General features: G+C 32.9%; 1 long non-coding RNA gene across 5 annotated transcripts in view; it reads right to left on the bottom strand.

The window, feature by feature from the left end:
* The window catches only part of LOC106028760 (uncharacterized), an 83,230-nt gene that overhangs the window by 22,613 nt on the left and 41,639 nt on the right, over positions 1-18,978 (bottom strand). For 4 of the 5 annotated variants that reach the window (XR_010044530.1, XR_010044531.1, XR_001202386.3 and 1 more), the window contains one exon: positions 1-18,978. This exon is cut by the window's left edge and continues 22,613 nt beyond it. This is a non-coding gene — a long non-coding RNA (uncharacterized LOC106028760). The other variant, XR_010044532.1, reaches the window with a different exon arrangement.

Here is an 18,978-nt window from a genome sequence, read left to right as displayed (position 1 = left end):
AATTTTTACTTTTAACATTTTTACCAACTAAAGACCTTTTTTTTTTTTTTTTTCAAAATTGTACCAGCAAACCACATTACTTATGTGCTGTATATGTACTCTGAGACTGAAGGGCATCTGATATTATCAGCTGATCTTTAACACAAAGGAAGAATATACTAGTGTAATAGATTACAGTCAAGTCTACCAAGAGAATATATAACTCTAGGTTCAAAGCTGTATATTTTTCTCTGTGAAATGCTTCCTAAAATTGAAAAAAAAAAAAAAAACAAGGATTGTGTCAAAGCTTTCTTTCTTGGTCTCTCTCTAGACAGTGACATCCTTGTACTTGGACTCTGTGAATCTTGGGAACCTGATGTACTTCTGAGAATACAGTAAGTGCTCAATATGTGCTTGCTCTTCCTTGATTCCCTGGCACACACAGATAGCTGGAGAGTCACCCTGACAAAGTCTGTTTTCCCTCTGTCCTGGACTCACATGACTTCACGTTAAACAGTACACAGTTTGCTAACTTCCATAGTGGAGCCCCTCACTTCTGAATATCCTGAAATCTACAGTCTGAGTCTCAGAACCCACTCACTCACAGAAGCTCAGACACGGAAAAGTTGAAACCCATTCAGTGCTCATTATCTCATGTCTTCTACAATCTTTGAAATATAGCAATGTATGGAACCAAGTTTCAGACAAATAATTCTGTCTTATTCTCAATAAAGTGCTTTATTAAAGTAGAAGTTTTATTCTTCCATGCATATGGACAGTATTTTCTTCTAATGATATGAATAAAGTTATTCATTTTTTAAAACCTACATTTGAAATATTTCATTTCTCTTAAGGTACTTTTTGAGACATTGTATACTTCCAATACTAATTTAACTTTTAAACATATTTCTATATGATTTATGTTAATTAAGAAGTGTAAATTAGAATAACTTTGGGTCCATATAAAACATATTTGTCAATTGTTCCCATTTTTATTTAATGAAAGGCAAAAGTGGGGGTGTAGAGGAGACAGTAAAGAGCTCTTTGTAGACCAAAGTCCACCTTAGAAGTAAGTTCATTGACTGCCATTATCATCAAAACATAGCTTAAGTAGTGGGTTTCAGACCACTGAGGTATTTAAATATTTTAAGCACATATTATTCACTCAGGCAGCAAGTTCTGGCAAAAAGAATTAGTTTCTCATCTCAATATTTTTAAGTATTTTTTGGAACTGAGAGCTTCAGGACAGTCATCCAGCTAATCTTAATCTTCTCTGTTTCCCCAGGAAATAAGACCTATATTCAGCTTTGAAAACCAGAGCTCAAAAATGGCAGCCCCATTCAGCCTTCCTCACCCTGCCTACCTTACAGAGTAGGGAGCAAGAGAATAGAGAAGATCAATTAGGTGAGGTAGGCTGCTGGGGCTGGGCGTTTTGAGCTACTCTTTTCAAGGACGATTATTTTCTGGCTGGGTCTTGTCTTCGGGGAAACACAGTTTTCATAAAATGACCTTCAGTAGTATCTAATTTTGCACATATGAAAATTAGTCTGGTCTTAATTTTCCAGTCTTGTGAGCAACTTTGATCAGCCATTTTGTGTACCAGGTTTAGTAACATTAAGTGTTTTAAAGCTATTCTTAAAAATTAAATCATCCTCAAAGGATGGAAATTCTCCTGAGTATCTTTAAGTGCAGGGTATAAAAATGTCTATGGTTGGATTTTAGACAAATCCATGAGTTTTTGATCAATAGCGGAGTCCCTGACTTGCGTCAACTTCAAAAGCATTGAACTCCAAAAGGCAAATAGTGTTCAAATGTATGTATAAGGATATATTATCCAAAAGTCAGGCATATTAACATAAACATTGATATTTATATAAAATTCTCCACAAATGGAAAATTTGTTCTTTAGCCAAATCAAAGAAACCTAAAGCCTTCTTTGCTACTAACAAGCTGCCAATTATAATGTTCTTAAAGAAAAATATTCTAACTTTCTTGTGTATGTGTGTTTTTATTGAAATAATTTTAGCTGAAACAAATTTCCTCAAAAGATGCCATTTAGAAAGATTTTCAAAAGCAATAAAATAATTTTAGAATCGCTGTTTTTTCATCAAAACGTCTTTTATTAAATTTGGGTTATGTCAACATCTAAAGTTGATAAACACTTAATTGACGTAACCTCTCACTTCATAGCTCCGCACAGCTTTCTCTTTGAGTCAGCTACTTACATTGTAATGTATGGGCATCTTATTTTGCATAAAATTGCTCTCCTTAAAGTTACATTGGATTTTGCTTATTGCTCACATGAAGAAATTCTGACCCATAAACAAATGAAAAGAATTATAACCAACTTAAAAAATCTAAGCATCCCCTAAATAATTTCAGAAAATTAATTGATTTAAATAATCTGATTAGTTTCTTCCCAAATAATTTCAGAAAATTAATTGATTTAAATAATCTGATTAGTTTCTTCCCATTGTTTACATTTAACTACAAGGCAAGCACATTTTATATGAGATTTACGAAGAAATTCTGTTATTCGGGTAACAAAGCCATGAAAACATATCATGTTTTAGTCTATCTTTGGCTTTTATTTTCTGCTAAAAATTAGACTATTATGGGCTAATATAATAGTTCAACAGCGTAGCATCTGCCCAGCAAGCACAAGATCTTAAATTCGATTCCCAGTACAAAACACACACACACACACACACACACACACACACGCATACACACACATGCACACACACAAAACCTTACAATAATAATTTTTTCTTTTTTTTTAACCAAACAAAATTTGTGCACTAAATATGAACTTTTAATGTAACTACCCACTTACAGTTTCTTTCACATTGTCATTTCTACTTTCTGTTATAGGCATCACACTTTTGTTACGGTCAAGTAAATGACACAAAAATTTTGCAGTTGATACTGATTCGAAAGTATCAAGAAGACACAACTCTGTGAACCCCTATTATAAGATCTTTGAGAAGCAAATTTGGCTTCATGAAATATTTTAAGTACTTTTCATTTATAATTTTATTATACTAAACTGGAAACACGAGGCATCCTAAACAAGTATCATTTCTTAGAGATTAGAACATTAATATTAAACAAACCTAAAAATGTCCATTGGAGAAAACAGATACCAGCAAGTAAGTTTTTGTTTTTACCATGGGAAGTAGCATGAGGCATATATCAGAAGTAATGGAAAGGAACTCAAATTTTTTCTTCCTTTAAATATAACGTTTTATTTAGTTAAGGCTAATACAACATAAAAATATAATTTTTGAAAGTCTCTATAGTTATTAAAGATATTGGAATGGATAGTGTAAATTTAAAATTAGATATATTTTATTAAAATTATATTTTGGGAGAAATTATGGAATTGACATATACATAATATATTGAGAAATTTAAAACAGATTTCTCCTAAAATTTAGTATATTTATATGCTTGTAAATAACAGTGTTTCTAAAACATGACATTTTTTTTCTTAGGACAGTAGTATGTGTACATTGATTGAAAGAGCTTGGAAAGGGGGAAGGCATACTATTTAAAAGGTCCAGATTTGAAAACACTATATAATCCTGAGTCTTTGCAATTATTCCAAGTGGAGCAGAATGTTTCTATTTTTAGAAAGATGTGATTGAATGAAGTGTAATGATTTGCTTAACCCAACCTACTTTCATGCTCTTGTACGTGTGCCATGGAATATTTACTCAGGCTTCATTCTCTGTTTTTTTATATTTTCAGGGATTCTAAAATTCTTAAACATGCACCAGAGCTATTTTAAAGGAATTTTCTGCAGGAATAGAACTGAACTTGGAGGCTGTCTCAGTTGTTGTACTTTACGATTCTATAGTTTGCTTTGGGATTCTCAAGAGACTGAGCAGGTAGTTGTAACAAAACCTGGCAAATACAAGGAAAGGCTTTAGAATTTGAATTACAAATTTTCAGATAGATAGGAGCACCCAGATTTTTTCTTAGTTTCAGAAGCCAATTTGAAAACGCAAACACTCCTCCTCCATTGCTCATTTAGAAATGTCACATCAAAGCCCAAACACAAATACAAATTTTTCTGAAATTCCATCTTGCATGTAACGCTGCTCTTGCTTAAATATTTTTCTTAGTAAAGTGAAATAAGAAAGAAAGAAAGAGAGTAGCAAGAAGGAAAAGGGGAAGGATGAAAGAAGAGGAAGGAGCAGTGGGAATGATGGAAAGAAAAGAGAGGTTTATAAAATGGGCATGGTGCCACTGTCCCAGATGGCGAGAGTTAGAGGCAGTCAGAAGAGATCCACAGCATCAAGGGAGACAAGGGCCAAAAGCAATCTTGATTTGGAATCTCCTAAATTTTTACATTTCCTGAGATTCAAGTCTAGCATTAGATGAGAGTATGTTATTACTCTTGCATTAAAGTGCATGTAATGAGTTTTGCTCTTTCTCTCAATAATGGCCTTCTTCAGGTTCTGTATCTAACCTGGTTTAGAATCAACTCTTGCATTATTCTATTACTGTAGAATTTTCTATTTTTCCAACTGGATTATATGTATTTAAATGTATTTCCAATTGGATTATATGTATACATATATATATTCACTTTGCTTTCCTTTGCAAAACAAAAGTATCTAAATTCATGGTTTAATTTTTAGAGGATATAAATATGAGAAGAAGGTATCCAGTGGGTGCAGTTAACTTACACTTAAGACAAACATTACTTTGAATATAGATTACTAGCAGAAAATGAATATAGATTTGGATTATTTTCCATTTAGTTAAAATATAAATATGCACATTCTCTGATAAAAATAATGAGAAATAACTAACATCAATAATTTTCTCATAGATGAATAAAATATTTAAATTAATTCTATTTGTTTTTTACATGGAATATTCTGATTTTATTTCAATTGAAAATATATTATTACTTAAATTTATAATTCTTTGTGTTTTTATCATCCTAAATTACTTTATTCATAAAACAGAAAAAAGAGATAGAAAATATAAGTGACTTACCTAAAACTCAAAAAAAATTTGAAGACGGAGCCAGGGCCAACACACATTCCAGCTCTCTCTTCTTTCATTTTTTTTCTTTCGTCATCCTTCCTTCCTTCCTTTTCTTTTTTTTCTTTTTGAGACAAGGATTCACTGTGCAGTTCACACTGGTCTTGAACTCACTTTGTGGCACTGGCTGGCCTTGAACTCCCAGAGATCCTTTTACCTCAACATCCTGAGTGCTGGGATTACTCAAGCATGGCCGCTATGCCCGGCACACAGCCTCGTCTCAAATGATCAGTTGTTCCTCTCTCAGGGGCTCCGAAAAGTTTCTGGGTCAGTCTAAAAGTTATTTTCCAATTTACAAGACTGTGATTATTGTTCTAGCTCTTGCTCCTTTTAAAATCCATCTTATAAGTCAACCTTTGTTTTGTTTCAGTTCAGAGATAACATGTGCAGTGTAGAACGTTTCATTGTAGCAAGACACATTTTCTTCTCTTTTTTTTCTTAACAAATGTTTTAAGAAACTAAAATTTCACAGTTCTTTCAGTCCTGTTATCACACTGTAGCCACATGAAAAGCAACTTCTCCATCCTGTTCCTCCCCTCTTTCTCCCAGAAAGCCACAGGCTAATACATTTGATCCCAAAATGTCATAAAATATAAATGTCCATTTTTTTTTTTTTTTTTTTTTTTTTTTTTTTTTTTTTTTTTTTTTTGTCTGAAGAGCAAAGACGCTTAATGGATTTCTTTTCGTTGTTTTTCTCTGGAACAAAGAGTTAGTTGAATGCTTTATGCTTTGCGATAAATAAAATACTTCTTATCTAGTTCTAAAACCTCCGGGTGTTTTTCTTTCCCCCTGGTCCGTTTATTCCCACCCCTGCCTCCTCCTTCTCTCCTCCTCTTGTCCTTCTGCCTCTTCTTTTTCTCTTGCTTTCTCTCCCCTCCTTTGCCTCCTCATTCTTCTTTGAAGATATTCTTTCAATGTTTGAAACTTAGGAGGGTAACAGGCTCAACTATAGAAGTAACTTTTACCTGCCAAAAGAGAAGTTCAATCTAAAATACATATTTTCTCACTACCTTTTCATTTCTAAATTGACACCCTAAAACAAATGTAAGCGCTATTAGGCCATGTGAGATACTAACAGCGTATAGTTCTTGGAGTCCTAAAAAATAAGGCTATTCTAAGATTGAGCAATGGAAAATGAGAAAGAAGTACACATAAGATAAACTTTCTGAAGCCTTGTCTGGCCAGGTACAAAGCTCATTTTAGAAGTCTGAAACTCTGACATCCGCACTAGTCGAACATGAGAACCCGCTGAATGCTGGTACCTGCAATGTGGCTTTGTTCATGTCGCCACCATTGCTAGGAGAATCAATGAACAGAAAAAAAGCTTTTTTTTAAATTTTTTTTTTTTGGTGTATGATTTTTTTTTTTTTTTATCAGATGAGTTAGGAATTTCCTAAGAATAAAATGAATTTCTGGCCAAGTTTTTTTGTAGGGTGGGGATTAAGAAGGGGTTTTTCTATTTTTAAACACAATATTTATTCATCATTTAAAATAACTTCCCTGCATTATTACATGAACTTAAAAAAGATGTAATCAGTAAAGATCAGATGGAATATATATTCTTTTGAAACCGAACGATCACGTTTCAGTCTGGTAGCAAATAGCAGGACAGCCGCTGCTGACCCGTCCTGCTGTCCTTAATTAGCTGTGACGGCCTGAGCTGGCAGTGCTCGGCTGTCCATTCTGCCTTCGCAAGGAAATGCAGTCAGGGCCCATGGGTGCAGCACACTTTCCAGGACTGGGGTTTGGAAAAGCAACTGTTCCCTGAAGAGGCGGCCCTGGGTAGCTTTGTTTCTTCCAAGGACTGTCCCAGGGCCTGCCTAGCTTTCTATGTGTTCCAGTGACAGCTTTAAGGTAATAGGGCCCAAGACCCAGGCAGGTCATCTGTCTTAGGCTGTGCATTGTCCCCACACAGGCATTTCTCTTAAGGAGGACTCAGCCCATAAATCAGAGACAGAAAGTCTGTCTCTCAGGACTCTGAGGTGCAGCTGAGAGCGTGAAGGAGCCATTGTCTGCGGCCCTTGGCTGTTAGGAGTATGTGATTACAAGCTGGAAAAAATGCAGCTCTTGCAGAGCCTCAAGTGCCTGAAATCTACAATGGCGATTAATTAGGGCAGCCAAAATTCAAAGTAGGGGAATAATGAACAAGTTTTCAGAATGAATGGAATTAATTTATAATGTATAGTAGGCAGTCTGCCCAATTGCTGTGCCCTTTGGACAAGCAAAATAATTAAGAGCCTACATATTCTACTAATTCCATGTGAATTTTTTCCACTCATTTCTATAGCTTTTTTTCTTTATAGCATTAAATATAGTATATGCTTTTTAACGTGACAAATAAAAATCTGTTAAGTATATTAGAGGCTTACTGACACAAAACTTAAACTATGTAATGAAGTATAAGCATGATCTCTAGTTTAAAAAAACCTCAGACACGATCGGAGTGTTTTGATAAACAATTTCTTCTTTCTGTGAAAACAGCTGAGAGGAGAGGTTGGGTGTCATTTTGAAACAATTGTTATCTTTAACGCGAAACGAGATGATGTGAAAATTTTCTCTTCAAAAGTGACATCATATTTACTAAAAACTGAGAGAGCAAGATTGAATGTAGACAACGATTAATAGAAAATCTTCATGAATAAAGTGAATGATGAAGCACATGGTTTAATCTTACAACCTCCTGCATGTTTGGACTGCATATAAAGACATACGGAATTTGGATCGAACTTCTCAGCAATCGTAGATCATTTCCACTGGCAGAGGATGTTTTACAGAGGTGAAATGACCTGGTTTGTATTTTGGCATGTGTGTGAGATCAAACAGTTGCTTAAGATAAACAGTTTTACAATAATGTCTGGTTATTTTTAAAAATCCAACTGTTTCCTATAAAATCACAATATAAATATAGAAAAATGTATAATACAGGACAAAATGTTGCAGTTTCTTTGAGTGTGACTGCTACGTATGATACGCCTTTAAAAACAAATGATCATTTATTCTTTTATTAGTCTTTACACTCTGCTGAGTAAAACTTTCTGCATGGCCCTCTTGACCTAATTTGTTTTTTCTCTGTATTTTGCTATTGTTATCATCATTAATCATATCACTGAGGAAGAAAATCCAGTGCTCATTTCTTTTCTCATTGCCCTGTCTTATAGCTTCTAAGCATGAATCAATTCATGATATATAATAAACAACTCACATTGAGAACTTCACATATTCCAACATTCTGCCAACCTCCCAACACTTCAATTTGGTAGACTGTCTTGTTATCAGAATCAAAGTCCTCACCAAGCCTTCCCTGAATGGTCTGAATAATTTATTTCACTTTATCTCTTAACTCTCTTTGCCTTGCTCAGTCTACTTCAGTCACAAGGACTTCTTTGACATTAAAAGAGTCTGCCAAATAGAAGAGGTGGCCTCAGGGCCTTTGATCAAGACTTTATCTGTCTAGAATGTTTCACTATTAACTGAATTCATGCTTTCCCCTTCATTCATGCCTCTATTCAAAAATTTCCTTTTATAAAGCCAGTCCCACACCACTCACTATAAAAGTGTCCTTATCATTACGTACTGTCTTATTTTGCTTAAACTGCAAATATCACTGTGACATTATGCTAGATCTTAACTTAGTCATTTATTAAATCTATTACACATATCTCACATATCCCAGGCACTGTTCTAGAATTTTGGGAAATAGTATAGAGTAAAATGTAATAATTTATCTGCCCTCATGAAGTTTAAATTTTAGTAACAAAAATGAAAACTAATAGAAATAAGTTAAAGTTAAGGTATATTGTCTGTTATAAAGACTAAAGATGAAAAAAGAAAAGTAGGAATCTGAGCTGAGAGTGAAGTTGAAATTCACAGTAAATAGACAGTGAAAGTGACTTTTCAAAAAAGATTGGAAGTGGAGAGTCAGTGGACTCTACTAATCCATAGGAAGAGAATTCTAAGAAGGCATCAGAGCACACAGTAAGAGTCAAATCTAGTCTCACTGGCAAATTTACACTCAGAAACATTTGCTCATTTGTCCAGAGTGGTCGGAATCAAAGGCTGATGGGAACACCACTGTAGACTGGCATGACATGGCCAGGTTGTCTTGGCCCTATCACTTACAAGAATATGGCTCTGAACAGTAGCTTTTATTCTGTACCTCAGCTTTTTCAGGTGCAAAGTGGGCTAAATAGCTTTGAAGATATTTTAAAAGTCTTTTTTTGGGGGATTTCCAGAGATGATTACTACATATATTCTCAAAATAGTACCTCTCTGAAAAACATTTTGGAAAGTTTAAAAATGTTTATATTTGAAGAGCTCTGACCAATTCGAACTATTTTATTCCACTAAAAAGATGCACACAAATTATCCAAGAGTAGAAATGGTAATATTCCAAGAGAATGAAATTTTAAGAGCAAGGAACTGAGTATATCAATCCCTGTATTGGGGAATTAGCGGTAAATGTTAGAATGGTGTAGTGAGAAAAGAAGTGGCTAGACACATGTGATGAAATTGCTGAGTTCCCTGAGCTCAAAATATGTGAGACTGGAGGTCAGGTAAGGAGCCTGGACTGGGTCTGCGAGCCCCGGGATATACGCACAATTTCTGTAGTCATGAGCTTATGTTTCCTGTGGTCAGTGATCCATCTTAAAATGAAATACAGTAAAAGCAGTTAATCAAATTTTTATCTAAGATACTTTCTTTGACATGAAATTTTACAAGACAAAGTGGAGGAAGAACTGATAAAGCTTTGAGAAGTTATTAGAATACATTTCAAAGCTATAAAATTTACACTAGAAGAGTTTCCCGCCCCTCTTCTGCCTGCTACCCTGTACTGGGATATTATAGAGTGTGAGCATATGGTCTCTACTCCCGTTTTGCTCTTCACAGAGAAGGAAATGGCATTAAATAAACATAAAAAACTTACTCTGAAAGTCATTTAAGAATACATATAGTGTAAGACTTAGCAGTATTCTAAATTGAATGTGGTCAATTTTAGAATTTACATGACCATGTGCAGGGTTCCTTGAAGTCACTGCTGCAGTGGTCAAGAAATTAAGGAATAATAAAAACTGCTTATAAAGGGTCCCTTGAACATACACTTAGGTTTTTTTCCTTCCATATCTCTACCCCAATTCATCCTCCTTCTAATTCTTATTTATGTTTACAGAGGCCATTTGCGTGCATATCCCAAATAGCTTCCTTTAGAGACTGAGATTCACCAACCACTACTCAGTAGTGCATTACTAGTGTTTCACTTGTGGGATAAGACAAATATAACCAGCATTTTAATGGGATATTAGGTTTGCCCTCAGAATTGTTAGATAAGATTAATATAATCAGCAGCAAATTATTATATCCCCAATCTGAACCATAAAATGTAGTAGAAATTCATTTCTAAACAGAAGAGTAAAAAAGAAAAAAAGTACGGCACATGCAAAAATGTATAGACATGGAGAGACTTTGTCCATTTTAGAAAATTGCATCCACTTTCAAATTTAATGTTTTAAATAAACTCGTACAAAATAAATTTAGTTAAATTTAAATAATGCCACAAAAGGTAAAACAAAATGGCATAAATTTATAAATAACTATAAGGCTACCAATATACTCTATTTTTAATGCACTTTATTTAAAAATAAAATTGTATGCTATAGTAATTGTTCTAAAAAGCAAATAATTTATTCCACTGACTTTAATTTACATAATTATGTATGTGTAGTATATCTAATTTACCTATACCAGTATAATAATAAATGCATGCATACATATTTTTAAAATAATATTATAATCATCTATTAATTAGTGAATTTTTTAGAAGTGAATAGCTCAATTATAAGCTGCATTTTATCCTTCTAAACAGGCAGATTATTTCATGAGCAATGACAATTGAAGAATCACTGATTGTTTTCTGTGTGCCTTTTTTTGTCTTTTTCTTTTTTATTGGTACCAGCGATCGAACTCACGACCACACACTTGCAAGGCAGGAGCTTATGCCGCTGAGCTAAATCCCCAGCCCCTTGTATTGCCTTTTTAAAAATTTTTGTTTTCTTAACTGACTATATACATATTTTACTCATTTACTTTCCTTAAGTTTATGATATGTGTCTTAAGTCACTTGCTTAAGTTTTTAAAACATTCTGTGTCTCATTTTTTGTGTGCCTATATACAAAAAATATTTAAAATTGAGAGAGTCATATTACTGACTCCATAGATCAGTACTTCCTGATAAACAAAATTCAGCTTTTTCAAGATATATAAGTATATCACTGGCCAATGGTAGGTATTTCACAAACATGATATCTCAGACATTATTGTAACTTGGAAAACAAATATGCAATTAGTTAACCCATTATAAGAAAAAGCAACTTTTTCATTTGAAATAGAAAGCAAGCAAAAACAAATAGTCATTTACTTTTGGAAAAATATCTGTGTTATACTAATATTTAAGAATGTTTTCGTGTTTATATTAATATTTATATCAACACTATATTAACAGTTGCATCAAAAATATAGGCATATTTTTAACTTTCCTCCTGTAAACTCTATTTTGTCTAAATCTGAAAATATATCATGTTTTACCAGTGAAATATTTTGTCTTTTATTAAATTTAGGAATCATTAAACTGTTCTTTTATATGCTAATGAGCCCAAAATTTGGAAAAAATAAAATCAATTGAACAAAAAGTAAGTGGGTCAATAATTCCCATCCCAGAAGCCAGGGATTATGCAAGCCTTAAAGAAAGCATGTTTTAACATGGCTCTTCCTGATGGAGTTAGTACATACAAGAAGTGATCAAAATGTACAGCAAGTGTTTAAATAAAACATTTAGCACACTAAAAGATAATGCTATAAATCTCTGGAAAAAGACTCCATATTTGTCCCATCGTCCTTGTTACTTTCTGAAGCAGGTTTGGACTGTTCTTAGGAGGTGTGATTCAAGCTCAGTGAATGCCGCTGAGCCATCCAATTGAAAAGCAGTTTTGCAAAAACATTGTAGTAGATCCTCATCTACCACTTTCACTGAAACTAGCACAGTAAAACTTCTGGCTCATCCTCAAAGTAAAATAACCATGAAAAGTAAATATTTTGAATCAACTGAAGAGAGCATAGCAGCCATGACAGTGAAACGAAAGACCCTTAAGGAAGAGGACTTCCAGAGCTATTTCAGAAAACAGTAAGAATGATGGCGTAAGTGTGCTCAAAGTGAGAGTAAGTATTTTGAGGGTGATTAATGGCAATGTGTCTTTGAATGCAATGCATTTTTAAAAATTTAAACATTCACTATATTTTTCTATCGTACTGCCTCTACGTCTCTTTACGTAGAAGGGAAGTCCAGTAGTTACAGATGCGATAAAGAAGTTGTAATATCTATTTTCTTAATAGGCCTCTAAGAAGGTTATAGGCCTGGATTTTTATTACAAAAATAGTTTCCTGCATATTTTATGCATTATTTATTACATAAATTATTCATTATTACTTAAATTATTTAAAATTTACTGTGTGTCTCCTTCTTTTAATTTGAAAAGAGATTACAATGAAAAGGAAAAGATATTTTGATGAAGTGGCTAGGGATTGAACTTTTCAGGCCATTGAAAGAGAAGGGTACATTCCTGACACTTGTGCTCACTCATTTGCATATTAGCGTGTTTCAGTGATGGTCCTGTTCTTTGACAGGGAATTGGATTAATGCAGTGCGTAATGAGTAATTACCTGTTGGGGACTTCTCTTTGCAAGTTCCTGCACAAGGGACATTTCTATTTACAAAAATTCAAAGACTTTAATTAAAAGCAACTCTGGTGTTAATGACTGAATTTTTTTTTTTTTTTTTACAGATAGATAACGAACACTTTGGAAAAATACCGCAGCATGCTGTTTTCTAGAGTTACTCATAGAGATGAGTTAGGTGGCAAATGTGAGGGATCTCGGTTTGCTCTATGCAATTCCTTCTGTAACAGGTCAAGATTATCTAGATTAAAAATAGCTTTAATACAAAAATAATCCCTGTATCTCTCCCTATATCTGAGGAAATTTTTATGAATAACGCATCTTAAAAATAATGAAATTAATGTCCATTTGACTAAGAACTATTTTCAAGCAACAAATATAAAATGTAAGGTTCATTCTTCTAATAATTGAGTATTGTACAGGGCAAGTTACATACTTAACCTGATTTTTTAAAATTCTGCAGTGAGTATGCATGACTTTATGTTTTGGAAAAATGGTATATTAATTTCAACAAAAACCAAAGGTGGTCATGGGTTGATAGATTATGGAGAAAAATATAAATAACCAGAAGACTTGAGTGCTGACTATGATACTTATCAGCTATGAAATACTAAACATTTCATTTAACTTCTGAGATGCTATTCATTAAGAGAGATAGAGAGAGAGAGAGAGAGAGAGAGAGAGAGAGAGAGAGAGAGAGACAGACAGAGACAGAGAGACAGAGACAGAAAGACAGAGAGAATGAAATGGGCACTTGCCAATCCTTTAACCTACTCTGTGGTGTTTTCATTTAGTTTAGGTAATGTCAGCCAGGATCACAAGAAAAATGTGAGTGAGAATTTTGATTAATCAAAGGATTGTATCATATTTAAATTTCTGAAATCTAATTTCCTTTACCCTAAAATGGGCAAGAAAATGTTGAGTCAGACTGCTTTAAAATGATTGGATATCTATCTATAAATTTTATGTTATATACAGTTTGCCTCAAAAATAAAACCTTTTTAATCTAGTAATTTTTTTTCTCTGCTTCTCCTTTGGTTTGTAATCATAATTTCTAACTTGGATAATGAGATTTGGTATTTCCAAAAATAATCTTAAAGGTGTATGGGAAGGGAGTAAATTTGGTAACTTTTGCTTAGGCTGCATCTTTTAATTTTAATTCACATTTCTTAAGTTTAACATCATGTATACAATCAATATTTAAGACAGTCAAAACGATTCTGGTTTTAATTTCTCTTCTAGGTAATAGATTTGGATAAAATTATGGACTGATGTTTTGAAAAATGATTAGAATGAATACCTATAAGTAAAATTGATGGTTTTTTTATCGAAAAGAACTTGCTTACGTACCGAATACAAACATTTTAGATGTTTTAAGGAAAATCTTGTCTTACTTTGTATCATAGTATTCTATTTATGCACTTCCTAGGGTTTTTAAGTTTCAGTTTTCACATAAATATCTTAACTCATCCATAAACCTTAAAATTCAGGCATTCTGAGTGCGTACTTGAACATTCTTTGCTTATGTGCCCTAAGCGACATATTTAAGAACACTTACATTAAGTGCAAAGAGGTACATGACTCAAATGTCAAGAAAAATGAATAAACTGAGGATTTTTATATAACAATGCCATTTATCACTGAAGTAAATCAAGATATAACCATATGCAACAATGTAGATGCCGCTGAGCAGCATCATATATACTTAAAATAATATTTTTGTACAGCTCAAAATGAATGAAACTACCATGAGAAGGTAATCTCAAGGCTCATAATAATGGTAGAGCCGGGGTGAAAATTCATAGAAGTGACATGCTGCACACTTCAAGAAGCACCATTCCCATCAGTTCTAGATGTAAGGATAGATAGCTCCTTAAATTTGTAAAGGTCACACTTCGTACACTCAGTAAGTGCAGACCGTGAGACTAGTAATTTCTGAGAGAGACAGAGAGAGAGAGAGAGAGAGAGAGAGAGAGAGAGAGAGAGAGAGAGAGAGGTGGACGGAGGAAAATTACAGCTGCTTTCTCAAATTGGGTACCTGTGTGTGGCGGTGCAATGTAAATGCCAGCAGTACAGTAGGCTGATGTATCAAAAATTCATTCCTAGGCCGGGCAATCTAGTGACTTAGCAAGACCATGCTTGAAAAATTTGACATATTAAAAATAATTAAAATGGATGATGATTAGCATAGTATGAAGGCCCAGTCTTTAATCCCCACCACCACATTGAAAACTGGTGCTGCTGTAGTTCTTAAATCGGGTAGTAGATTTATGTGTTAATTACATTTAACATGTTAAATTCAATTTCACAAATAATAGACTGCAAGAAATAATTTGAAGATATATTTTAGGGTGGTGGGATAGAAGAAAAGAAAGTTTTAAAATCAAATCTTTTCCATAGATGGGGAATTTATGCATCTATTAATTTATCCCCTGAAAATTACTGTTCTTTTTCTCCTTTGTTTCAATAAAAAGGTATAGTTTTCAATAATATATTGCATTACATGGTTCTATCTACCTGTATCAAATTTTGTGATTATGAAATTTGTTATGATTTCTTGTCAAACACCTGTTAAATGTAGAGTCATCCAAATCCTAATTCAATGAGAAACTGATATAGTACATAGTACCTGTTCTCCATAAATATCTTTTGTGCTGCTTATCTGATTCTTGGGGTAATTGAAAAGTGTTGAAGGATCTTTGACTTTTCCAGGTTGAGAAAAGAATTTTTACTCCTCAAACCTATTTGTGCTTCACATTTCCCCTTATTTTTATCCTGCAGGTAACACATAGAATACGTGATTTTCTACAGAAAAGTAATAGGAAAACAAATAAAAGTTGATCAAGACATTTAGAAATTTAAAAATCAATTCATTTGTAATGGTGAGCTTTATCCAACACAGAAATTGTTTTTGCGTATATACATTCTCAGGTAAAGCTGATCTGACACAGTGTCATACTAATTTGCAAAGAATGTCTGATGGGTGTGTTACCATCACATCCTCAAAAAGCATATGCAAGCTCAACCTTAGAATGCAGATGTTACAAAATTTCATTATGTGTTTAAAACTTTCAATGCTATCATTGGAATATTTATGAAGTCCATGTTACATTTTGAAGCCTCAAAGATAAGCTTAACTACCAGTTACTAATGTAATATATGTTTCTAAGAAAATTACATAAATTTTGGACTTTAAACTTTTTTTGTTTTTTAAACAAAAAAAGCAAAACAGAAAAAAGTGTAGAAATAGTACAGAATTTCAAAAAAATTAATGCTAAGAAATCATCAGTTGACAAATTACATATTGTCATCTTAGAAATAGTTATTCAAGTTACAAAATTAAAGCATAAAACGTGTACATTCAAATAATGAGAGTGCAAATCATTCTGTTGAATAATGCAACAAAAACTTAGTACTATGGTTATCTATCTTACATACTTAAACATACATGCAGTTATATTCTTTGGAGCACTTTCCGTCCCTTTCTTTTTTACAACAGCTATTACACATTTCAGATCCTATTACTCCTACAGCTTTTATTAATTTTTATACTAGAGAGACAATGTGATATTTACAAATATGATTCTTATTTATTTCACTTATGAGGATAGTCTTCAGTTTCCTCCATTTACCCATAAAGGTCTCAAGATCATTCTTTTTATAGCTGAGTAATGTTCCATTGTATAAAAATACCACTTCCCTTTTTATCCACTGTGTGGTTGATGAGCATTTTGGTTGTTTCCAAGATTTAGCTATTACAAATTGTGCTGCTATAAACATAGGAGAACATATATAACTGTGACATGACCTTTAAACATTTGTGATAACTACTTCTGTCTGCCTGTCTGCCTGTTTCTCTCTCTCTCTCTCTCTCTCTCTCTCTCTCTCTCAATCTCTCTCTCTGTATATATATATATATATATATATATATATATATGTAACATTTGAATATCTTGAAAACATATATGATTATATATTCCTGTTTATATATTTCTTGTATCAAAACACATTGCTCGTATAGAAAATGTAACACCTTATTTTTACATCTACAGGAGTATTTAGGGAAATGCTAGCTTTCAGAAAGTTTTTATTGTTAAGTAAGTATAATAAACATTATGACAAAAGTACATATCAAAATTAAATATTGTGTCTTCAGTGACACTTTAAACATGCCATCTGCATTTCCTGTTTTACTGGAAAACAGAAAGCAGTGTATTTACTTTAGGTAAAGGAGTCATTGTGCTATAAATCAATTTAATGGAGCTACCTTGTTTGAGAATAGTATAAACTACAATTCTATGATAGACACATATTCTTAATTTCTTGTAGTATGTGTCTATAATATGTCATATGCCACATGGCACGTTAGGTAGATGAATTTCCTAAAAACAAACAAAAATGCCAAAGGTGTGACTATAGGAAAAAAAGACAGAAAAAACTATCAATTGGTTAATTTAAAACAATAGAAACCATGTATACATTTTGTCCATCTTAACTGAGCCAACTCATAAACCTCATTTAAAATATAATTTGCTCAATTCCTCTAACAAAAAGAGAAAACTAAGAGCAAGTACGGTATAGGAATACTTGTACGTAAGCCACACTGACAGATTATAACATGGTGTCCCATCAGATGACGCGGTGTTTTGACTGCATTTGGTACAGAGGGCTATAATTTAAATGCCATTAAAGACACATAAGCTCTAGCATGGAGACAGGAACGTTGAAATCTTTTGGTCTGTAGTCTCAATGCAGATAAAATTGTTCCTTTGATCTTGCAGTGCCAAAGCCTGCTGTCCAGAAGGGAAATGTCTTTGTGTTTCTCTCTTAAACTAAGACAGATTTAGTTTTCTATCTAAGGCATTGTGTTAACAGCACATAAAAAATAAAACACATTTTATCAAGCAGAGCTTAGTTTTCTTCTATTGTTATTTTTGGTTACATTGCATAGTGCAGAAAACAATGTGTCTGAAATATGCCCTTTGGGGTTTACACTGAGTCAATTCAAGTGTTTCGATATAGACACTTTGTGGCATTTGCACACGGGAAATTAGGAGGATTGTAGCTTTCTTTTCAGTTTTATACATTTGTCTTTTTGAAACAATTTGGAGATATTTTGCTTATAAAACTAAGCAGAACATAAACACATGTTTGACTTGGAAGGAAATGCCATAGCTAAGAGTTTGCAATGAGATATATGCTATACTCTTTGAAAATCATACTGAATACAAATCAAATTTCCAATTTACTGGCATATTAACATTTTTTTTGTTTTAGTTTTTAATTTAAAAGGGTACTGAATTTTTAAGCGGAAGGGCCATTACAAGAGAGTTTCATAGTAGATCCACTATGTCTTATTTGGAAAACCAGACAAAAATAATCAGGCACTGTGATTTGTGTAGTACTGGTGGCTCATTGTGTATAATCCTACTAACTTTATATCACAATATATTATGTTTAGATGAAAATATAAATCCAGAAACTAGTATACTTTAGACATCTCCATATTGGTTATCTTTTGTATGAAAAACAATGAATCATAGTCTTTTTAAAATATAAATACTGTTAGGATTTTTTGCCAAAATTTAACTTACTATTAAAAATATCATTTGTTTATTTATTCATCCTCATTATATGTAAGAATTTCTATTTTTCTTTTCAGATTTGGAGATGATTGAAAGCAATATGTTTAGTGCTCTATAATAATGTTTCCGGTCTGTCAAAATTTATGTTATCAAGCAGGAATATCTTGGTAGTAAACTTTACTAAGTTAAGTTTGGATAGCTTAAAGACACACTGTCTAATTCATAAATTATCTGTTTTTCCTTTTCTTTCCTTTTTGTGTTTTACTGTATCTTGGCAAAACAAAATTCTAAAAGTCAACTTTCTAACTGAGAGGTCTTTGAGTGTGATTTAAAGTGTGAAAAAACAGAATAAAAGCTTAATAAATTGTATTTCTGATACAAATCATGTGCAAAGAAAAAAATTCAAATTCATTGGAAGTTTGTAAAAAATATTCATCAACAAGCAAACCACCAAAATGAAATCTAGAACCTTAGTTGAATTCTTCATCAATCTCAATATGTCAGTACTTGAGGATGGTTTGTATTCAGTTGAAACAGTGGTTTCTTTTGCTTTTCGTTTCAAGAGTTCGGGCTGAAGGAGATGCTTCTGTATGTCTCTGCCTGGTGTTTACTGTTGCCCAGCTATAGC

The sequence above is a fragment of the Cavia porcellus genome, unplaced genomic scaffold (assembly GCF_034190915.1).
Source record: "Cavia porcellus strain 051 isolate PalLab524CR breed Dunkin Hartley unplaced genomic scaffold, mCavPor4.1 scaffold_29, whole genome shotgun sequence".
NCBI classification, from domain to species: Eukaryota; Metazoa; Chordata; class Mammalia; order Rodentia; family Caviidae; genus Cavia; species Cavia porcellus.
This window is presented reverse-complemented; position numbering and strand designations above follow the sequence as displayed.